We start from the raw sequence: 9969 nt of genomic DNA on the forward strand, positions 1-9969 counted from the left end.
GCTAACATGGATTTCTTTTAACTAGGGAAATTGTGTCACTTCTCTTGCGTTCTGTGCAACAGAGTCAGGGTATATGCAGCAGTTTGGGCCGCCTGGCTCGTTGCGAACTGTATGAAGACTATTTCTTCCTAACAAAGACAGACAACTTCGCCAAACGGGGATGATTTCACAAAAGCGCATTTGCGAAAAAAGCACAATCTTAGAACGAATGTACCTAACCATAAACATCAATGCCTTTCTTAAAATCAATACACAGAAGTATATATTTTTAAACCTGCATATTAAGCTAAAATAAATTCATGTTAGCAGGCAATATTAAACTAGGGAAATTATGTCATTTCTCATTGCATGCAGAGTCAGGATATATATTCAACAGTTTGGGCCGCCTGGCTCGTTGCGAACTAATTTGACAGAATTTTACGTAATTATGACATAACATTGAAGGTTGTGCAATGTAACAGCAATATTTAGACTTATGGATGCCACCCGTTAGATAAAATACGGAACGGTTCCGTATTTCACTGAAAGAATAAACGTTTTGTTTTCTAAATGATAGTTTCCAGATTTGACCATATTAATGACCTAAGGCTCGTATTTATGTGTGTTATTATATTATAATTAAATCTATGATTTGATAGAGCAGTCTGACCGAGTGGTGGTAGGCAGCAGCAGGTTCGTAAGCATTCATTCAAACAGCACTTTACTGCGTTTGCCAGCCGCTCTTCAAGCATTGCGCTGTTTATGACTTCAAGCCTATCAACTCCCGAGATTAGGCTGGCAATACTAAAGTACCTATTAGAACATCCAATAGTCAAAGGTATATGAAATACAAATGGTATAGAGAGAAATAGTCCTATAATAACTACAACCTAAAACTTCTTACCTGGGAATATTGAAGACTCGTGTTAAAAGGAACCACCAGCTTTCATATGTTCTCATGTTCTGAGCAAGGAACTTAAATGTTAGCTTTTTTACATGGTCACATATTGCACTTTGACTTTCTTCTCCAACACGTTGTTTTTGCATTATTTAAACCAAATTGAACATGTTTCATTTATTTGAGACTAAATTGATTTTATTTATGTATTATATTAAGTTAAAATAAGTGTTCATTGTTGATTCAGTATTGTTGTAATTGTCATTATTATAAATATATATATATAAAAATTGTCCGATTAATCGGTATCTGCTTTTTTTTGGGTCCAATAATCGGTATGGCGTTGAAAAGTCATAATCGGTCGAACTCTAATGGAAACCATATGTTTGAAGTGTTTAATGCCGTTCCATGTACTCTGTTCCAGCCATTACCATGAGCCTGTCCTCGCCATTTAAGGTGCCACCAGTGACACACAAATAACGTAAAAGCCTACCAGGCTACATTCTAAAACACCAACTCACCTTGCACAGTGCTCAAACATCTATCCAACCTTTTCCAATAGTCTCTGCACAGCGTCAGGTAGGGCAGGCTATGCACCATAAGCTGGCTGGCTGGTGTGTTTACGGACATATTCAATCAATCCCTATCCCAGCCTATGCCAGTCTGTTGTTCCCACATGCTTCAAGAGGGCCACCATTGTTCCTGTTCCCAAGAAAGCTAAGGTAACTGAGCTAAACGACTACCGCCCCGTAGCACTCACTTCCGTCATCATGAAGTGCTTTGAGAGACTAGTCAAGGACCATATCACCTCCACCCTACCTGACACCCTAGACCCACTCCAATTTGCTTACCGCCCAAATAGGTCCACAGACGATGCAATCTCAACCACACTGCACACTGCCCTAACCCATCTGGACAAGAGGAATACCTATGTGAGAATGCTGTTCATCGACTACAGCTCGGCATTCAACACCATAGTACCCTCCAAACTCGTCATCAAGCCCGAGACCCTGGGTCTCGACCCTGCCCTGTGCAACTGGATACTGGACTTCCTGAAGGGCCGCCCCCAGGTGGTGAGGGTAGGCAACAACATCTCCACCCCGCTGATCCTCAACACTGGGGCCCCACAAGGGTGCATTCTGAGCCCTCTCCTGTACTCCCTGTTCACCCACGACTGTGTGGCCACGCACGCCTCCAACTCAATCATCAAGTTTGCGGACGACACAACAGTGGTAGGCTTGATTACCAACAACGACAAGACGGCCTACAGGGAGGAGTTGAGGGCCCTCGGAGTGTGGTGTCAGGAAAATAACCTCACACTCAACGTCAACAAAACTAAGGAGATGATTGTGGACTTCAGGAAACAGCAGAGGGAACACCCCCCTATCCACATTGATGGAACAGTAGTGGAGAGGGTAGTAAGTTTTAAGTTCCTCGGCGTACACATCACAGACAAACTGAATTAGTCCACCCACACAGACAGCATCGTGAAGAAGGCGCAGCAGCGCCTCTTCAACCTCAGGAGGCTGAAGAAATTCGGCTTGTCACCAAAAGCACTCACAAACTTCTACAGATGCACAATCGAGAGCATCCTGTCGGGCTGTATCACCGCCTGGTATGGCAACTGCTCCGCCCACAACCGTAAGGCTCTCCAGAGGGTAGTGAGGTCTGCACAACGCATCACCGGGGGAAAACTACCTGCCCTCCAGGACAACTACACCACCCGATGTCACAGGGAGGCCATAAAGATCATCAAGGACAACAACCACCCGAGCCACTGCCTGTTCACCCCGCTATCATCCAGAAGGCGAGGTCAGTACAGGTGCATCAAAGCTGGGACCGAGAGACTGAAAAACAGCTTCTATCTCAAGGCCATCAGACTGTTAAACAGCCACCACTAACATTGAGTGGCTGCTGCCAACACACTGACTCAACTCCAGCCACTTTAATAATGGGAATTGATGGGAAATGATGTAAAATATATCACTAGCCACTTTAAACAATGCTACCTAATATAATGTTTACATACCCTACATTATTCATCTCATATGTATACTATATACTGTACTCTATATCATCTACTGCATCTTTATGTAATACATGTATCACTAGCCACTTTAACTATGCCACTTTGTTTACATACTCATCTCATATGTATATACTGTACTCAATACCATCTACTGTATCTTGCCTATGCCGCTCTGTACCCTCACTCATTTCTATATCTTTATGTACATATTCTTTATCCCCTTACACTTGTGTCTATAAGGTAGTAGTTTTGGAATTGTTAGCTAGATTACTTGTTGGTTATTACTGCACTGTCGGAACTAGAAGCACAAGCATTTCGCTACACTCACATTAACATCTGCTAACCATGTGTATGTGACAAATAAAATTTGATTTGATTTGAAGCTTGACCTGAAACAACCTGAGTAAAGAAAGCATATGTACGGATTTTTATCAAAGCAGTTTATCTAGTAAACTAATACTTGCATGTTACATTATACGTCTCTTTGGCTGCGCACATAATACGTCTCAACTACCAAGAAAGGCTCATGGAACCCGATTTGTAGTTGGTTCAAGCACCTAACATATTTGAATAACAACGAAACAATGGCGTGAATAGGTCTACTGAGTAATGGTCGTATCGTAGACCGTTGAAGGTTGTGATAGTGAACACTAGATATGTTGATAGCCCACGGGACATGCATATGAAATAAACCACTCCTTGTCAATCCAATTGGACTCTTCAGGCACAAGCAAGTAAATCAATTAGGCAAGATAGTTTCTAGTTATAATTTAATCCCAGTGCAGTTCCTCATTTACAAATCTTATAACCCCGAGTGAGCACTATATTCGGCATATATAAACCGCTAAACACATTTGATAATTCTTTCGTTTCTACGATTTCACTTAAGATTCAGATCTTGAAAAATCCCTTTATTTTGAAATCCATTCATAAAAAAAACACTACAGGAAGTTGGTCCCACCAGCTATTTAGCCCCTCTCTCCAAGACTGCAGCGTGCAATTCGGGGCCGGGCTCAATGTGGGCGGAGTCAAACGTTTGACCCCGCCCACCCTTTGTCCATTTGAGGTTTGACAGTCACACACCGAATACAACAAACACGTATGCGCAAGGCACACGTTGAATACAAACGCATTTTTGAAGATCGTAAGAAATATTATATAAAGTGGTACCTGCAGATGTGTTGTAACACTTTTAGCTTCATGCTATATTGGAGATAAGCTACTAATATTGTTGCAGTGAGCAGACTTGTGTCCTGTTAAAATTGTGTTGATAAGTGTTTAATTATATTATGTAATTGAGCATATATACACACAGTTACTACCCATCCTGATTAATAATGCTATTTACTTTCCTAATGAGAATGGAGACAGACTATTCCATATAGACATACTGACATGCTGAATGTGCTTTGTACATTAAGTTATACCAGCGCCAGCAAAGAGATCAAAGACTCGGGTGACTACTACATCATCTTTACTAAAAAACATAACACATTTAACAATTGACAAAGCTGACAAAAACAAGGTTTGACCACTCAAACATGGCTTCATTCCTGCTCCTCAAAAGAGGCAAAGACAGTTATTTTCTTGTCATCAACTACCTCCACGTCTCCTATGAATGGTTCCATGAGGAGAATATTATCTTCTTTATCCAGGCCATCATACAACCGTAGTTCTTTAAGGGTTGTAATGCGGTCTTCCCCGTCCCTCCCAACTACACTGGGGAAGGAAACAGTGCCTTTAAAATGTTTGGAGTTTGCACCACCTTGTTGCCCCCACGTTGTCCCTTAGAAAAACATCTGCTTCCTTGAAGAATACATATTAAGAGTAGTGCCTCATTGGGTGATGAAGTCAAATTACACCCCACTTTCACAATACCACCATGCAAATGAAAGCCACTATTACTAAAGGGGTTTTCAGTGATATTTATAACTACTCAACCAGTCATCACAACTATTATATCTTCAAATCAAAGTTTATTTGTCATGTGCGCCAAATACAACAGGTGAAATGCTTACTTACAGGCTCTAACTAATAGTGCGGAGAAGAAAAAAAAGTGTGTGTGTGTGTAGGTAAGTAAAGAAATAAAACAACAGTAAAAAGACATTTGAAAATAAAAGTAGCAAGGCTATATACAGACACCGGTTAGTCAGGCTTATTGAGGTAGTATGTACATGTGGATATGGTTAAAGTGACTATGCATATATGATGAACAGAGAGTAGCAGTAGCGTAAAAAGAGGGGTTGGCGGGTGGTGGGACACAATGCAGATAGCCCGGTTAGCCAATGTGTGGGCCAATTGAGCTGGTATGTACATGAATGTATAGTTAAAGTGACTATGCATATAAGATAAACAGAGAGTAGCAGCAGCGTAAAAGAGGGGTTGGGGGGCGGCACACAATGCAAATAGTCCAGGTAACCATTTGGTTACCTATTCAGGAGTCTTATGGCTTGGGGGTAAAAACTGTTGAGAAGCCTTTTTGTCCTAGACTTGGCACTCCGGTACCGATTGCCATGTGGTAGTAGAGAGAACAGTCTATGACTGGGGTGACTGGGGTGGCTGGGATCTTTGACAAATTTCAGGGCCTTCCTCTGACACCGCCTGGTGTAGCGGTCCTGGATGGCAGGCAGCTTTGCCCCAGTGATGTACTGGGCCGTACGCACTACCCTCTGAAGTGCCTTGCGGTCACAGGCCGAGAAATTGCCGTACCAGGCAGTAGAACCTTTTGAGGATCTCAGGACCCATGCCAAATCTTTTTAGATTCCTGAGGGGGAATAGGCTTTGTCGTGCCCTCTTCACGACTGTCTTGGTGTGTTTGGACCATTCTAGTTTGTTGTTGATATGGACACCAAGGAATTTGAAGCTCTCAAACTGCTCCACTACAGCCCCGTCGATGAAAATGGGGACGTGCTCAGTGCTCCTTTTCCTGTAGTCCACAATCATCTCCTTAGTCTTGGTTACGTTGAGGGATAGGTTGTTATTCTGGCACCACCCGGCCAGGTCTCTGACTTCCTCCCTATAGGCTGTCTCGTCATTGTCGGTGTTGTGTCGTCAGCAAACTTAATAATGGTGTTGGAGTCGTGCCTGGCCATGCAGTCGTGGATGAACAGGGAGTGCAGGAGGGGACTGAGCACACACCCCTGGGGAGCTCCAGTGTTGAGGATCAGCGTGGCAGATGTGTTGCTACCTACCCTCACCACCTGGGGCCGGCCCGTCAGGAAGTCCAGGATCCAGTTGCAGAGGGAGGTGTTTAGTCCCAGGTTCCTTAGCTTAGTGATGAGCTTTGAGGGTACTATGGTGTTGAACCCTGAGCTGTAGTCAATGAATAGCATTCTCACATAGGTGTTCCTTTTGTCCAGGTGGGAAAGGGCAGTGTGGAGTGCAATAGAGATTGCATCATCTGTGGATCTGTTGGTGCGGTATGCAAATTGGAGTGGGTCTAGGGTTTCTGGGATAATGGTGTTGATGTGTGCCATTACCAGCCTTTCAAAGCACTTCATGGCTACGGACGTGAGTGCCAGGGGTCGGTAGTCATTTAGGTAGGTTGCCTTTGTGTTCTTGGGCCCAGGGACTATGGTGGTCGCTTGAAGCATGTTGGTATTACAGACTCAATCAGGGACATGTTGAAAATGTCAGTGAAGACACCTGCCAGTTGGTCAGCACATGCTCGGAGCACACGTCCTGGTAATCCATCTGGCCCCGCAGCCTTGTGAATGTTGACCTGTTTAAAGGTCTTACTCACGTCGGCTACGGAGAGCGTGATCACACAGTCGTCCGGAACATCTGATGCTCTCATGCATGCCTCAGTGTTGCTTGCCTCGAAGCGAGCATAGAAGTGATTTAGCGCATCTGGTAGGCTCGTGTCACTGGGCAGCTCGCAGCTGTGCTTCCCTTTGTAGTCTGTAATAGTTTGCAAGCCCTGCCACATCCGATGAGTGTCGGAGCTGGTGTTGTATGATGCATCTTGCCATGTATCAAGCCTTCAGCATTACACACAGTAGACTACATACCCAGTTCACAGCTCCCAGTTTGCCGTGAATTTTGTTTTCAGTATCGTCTAGAAAGAAAAGATTGTGGTCATTGAGTAATGGAAGGGAACCTATAGGGATGTGTGTACAAGAATGCACCTTACTTGAGCTAACAGCCTATACAGTACCTGATCCTGCAGAGCTGAATGATGTGACTTCTTGTAGTGGTAGTGGGGGGGATGTCTTCTACAAAATCAAATGTATTTATATAAACCTTCATACATCAACTGATATCTCAAAGTGCTGTACAGAAACACAGCCTAAAACCCCAAACAGCAAGCAATGCAGGTGTTGAAGCACGTTGGCTAGGAAAAACTCCCTAGAAAGGCCAAAACCTAGGAAGAAACCTAGAGGAACCAGGCAATGAGGGGTGGCCAGTCTTCTTCTGGCTGTGCCGGGTGGAGATTATAACAGAACATGGCCAAGATGTTCAAATGTTCATAAATGACCAGCATGGTCAAATAATAGGTCTGGGACAGGTAGCACGTCCGGTGAACAGGTCAGGATTCCATAGCCACCATCACCTAATTTGCTGCATGTTGTCCTTTTGAAATAAAAAGTATAATTTTTTCATCACACAATCAGATGAGTATCCCAAAAAACATATCCACTAGTGATGAGAATTTCATAATTTATACGTACCTAAGTGAAATCACACTGTGCTTCCATTGCAATGTACAGAGCGAACTGTAAATTAAGAAAGATTAGGTTAAGTTTGATAACAATAATAGTAAATCATAATAATCCCCCCCCTCAGCATCCAGCTCTGCAGGAGTTTGATGTATGTAGTGTAAAAACTGAAGGAAATAGGTCCCAAAAAGTGTCAAGAATAATAAATAAGAAAAAGTATGAGCAATAACAATAGAGTGCTTTGCAGGCTGCAAGCACAGAAATAATAACTTTTCATACATTATAAAATAAGACTAATATAATATACTGAATAGCCAGCTGAATAGCCAGCATCTTACCATCAAAACAAACACCCCACAGTTGTTTGAGAAACCTTGCTTTGATAAGCCCTGTGGTGTGAACAAGGTACAATTTTCAATAAAGGAATGACAATCAAATGGTACAGTTCAGTGTAATAATGTAGGAATATCTAACCTGAACATCCACACCAAAAGTCCTCCAAGGTCCAGGGGACCAGATCCGAGAATGTTTCTGTTTACACGGTGCATTTGAAAGTAAAAGAAAATAAAAATTCAACAGCTTTTTATACTGCAGCATGCATAACAGTTTTGAACACAGTTGGAACTGAATTAGCCAAACTATTTTTCACAACATGTATGGGTGTTGCTGGACCAGAAAATGTATTTTCGATTGCAAACACACCATTTCCTCACATCAATGCTCTCACATGCCAAAATATTTCCATGGACACTGTTTCAAAGCAATGTGTATGCTTTCTTCGTAAATGTGTTTTGAAGTTTATTTAACTTCACTTATTTAACTTAGTTTGCAACGTAGACAAGTTACAATGACTTTTCTTGACTAGTCATGTATGTTGGGACCAGGTGATTTTATTATTGTATATACTATGTGTAGGCTGTGTAGACTCGCTATGTGTAACTAAGGGAATGGCATCAACGATACACATTTAGAGCCAGCCAAACAGAACAAGGCATACATTGAAGAAACACAGACAATCAACGATCAAATCGAATACATAACTGTACATGTAAACCTAGGCTTACTGCTCAAGTAGGCAAATTTGTCAAAATACGATTCCCTCACTGTGAGCAATTAGCTAGCTCACGTGCAAATAGGTTCGGAAGTTGGTCATATAAAAATATACCACTGCACTGGTATAACATGAATATTACAAAGTACAATATGCATAATGACAGTCTCACTTACTGCCATGGTATACATGTAGGTTTGGTTCAATTAAGATTCGATGTCGTTGACATCTTTGACGTTTACCTCAACTTGGGTGACCATGAAAGACATGGGACGGCTTAAACCCGTTTGACTCCGCCAACTGCAGTCAGGGTCTTCTCGCTCATTCAAGTACTCTGCGGTGTGTGTTCGCTGTTTCTTAGTTTTTGCACCCTTGTCTATCGCTATGTAACGTTAGTTATCAAATATGAACGCGCCACCTGCATTTGAGTCATTTCTGTTGTTTGAATGGAAAAGAAGTAAGATTTACATATAGTTAGCTACTGTAATTTATTACGAGATCCCTTGCTGACGTTTCACTCCAAGAACGTTTAGCTAGCTGGCATTATCTATTGTTGTTACTCTGGTTAATTTATGGTAACGTTAGCTAGCTAGCTATACATTAACTGTCAGGGAGGTAGCTAGCTAGATCGCTGCACAGCATGCTGCCAGGTTAACGTTATGTTTGTGCTTTGACAGTTATTCATAGCTTCACAGTAGCTAGAGTCGTAGAGACTCAAGACTAGTTAGTATTTCAGTCTTAAACGGCTAGCTGGCAAGTTAGCATAATACTGGCTACTACAGCGAAATAACGCAAACTAGCTAGCTGAGAATTCTCAACTCCACGATTATATAGCCGATTAAACCCAACTCTACTATTTACAATGCCGGCATTGTCATGCTGAAACAGGAAAGGGCCCTCTCCAAACTGTTGTCACAGTTGGAAGTACAGAATAATCTAGAGTAGCATATAATAGGCCGACTGGATTTCAGCGCTCAAAGAATAGTCTCAAACTACCGTTTACCACGACACGGTTATGTATAATTGTGCGCTATTCTTTGGGTGCTGAAATAAGTAGTTTATATTTTCATATAAAAAAAAATGTATGTGACGTCGGCGCTCTAGTTCGCCCACACTAGTCGCCGCTTAACTAATCGTGTAACGTTAGTTGAGTTTAGTTGGCCACGATCATAGAGATCTTATTAAATTACTAGGAGCTAACTATGTCATAAACCCTCAAGGTTCCAGAATGTTATGAAAATGCTTGTGGTCAGTGAGAAATCCAAACCAGTCTTCAATGAATTACAGTAGATGCATGTCATGCTTTTAGGAAAATTAAAGTAAGGCTTGACACTTGATGTTGAAACATTGCTAC

General features: G+C 42.2%; 1 long non-coding RNA gene across 2 annotated transcripts; it reads right to left on the bottom strand.

Moving 5' to 3' along the window:
- Positions 1 to 7335: 7335 nt before the first annotated feature.
- LOC110533573 lies at positions 7336 to 9766 on the bottom strand. Of its 2 annotated transcripts, none has more exons than XR_002474984.2 (5): positions 8858 to 9766; positions 8039 to 8095; positions 7903 to 7953; positions 7577 to 7621; positions 7336 to 7478 (listed from the first exon to the last, which is right to left on the bottom strand). It is a non-coding gene; the product is annotated as an uncharacterized LOC110533573 (long non-coding RNA). The 2 variants fall into 2 exon arrangements; XR_005053607.1 differs by having other exon boundaries at positions 8792 to 9766.
- Positions 9767 to 9969: the final 203 nt, after the last annotated feature.

Source organism: Oncorhynchus mykiss, chromosome 10, assembly GCF_013265735.2.
Source record: "Oncorhynchus mykiss isolate Arlee chromosome 10, USDA_OmykA_1.1, whole genome shotgun sequence".
Taxonomy (NCBI): domain Eukaryota; kingdom Metazoa; phylum Chordata; class Actinopteri; order Salmoniformes; family Salmonidae; genus Oncorhynchus; species Oncorhynchus mykiss.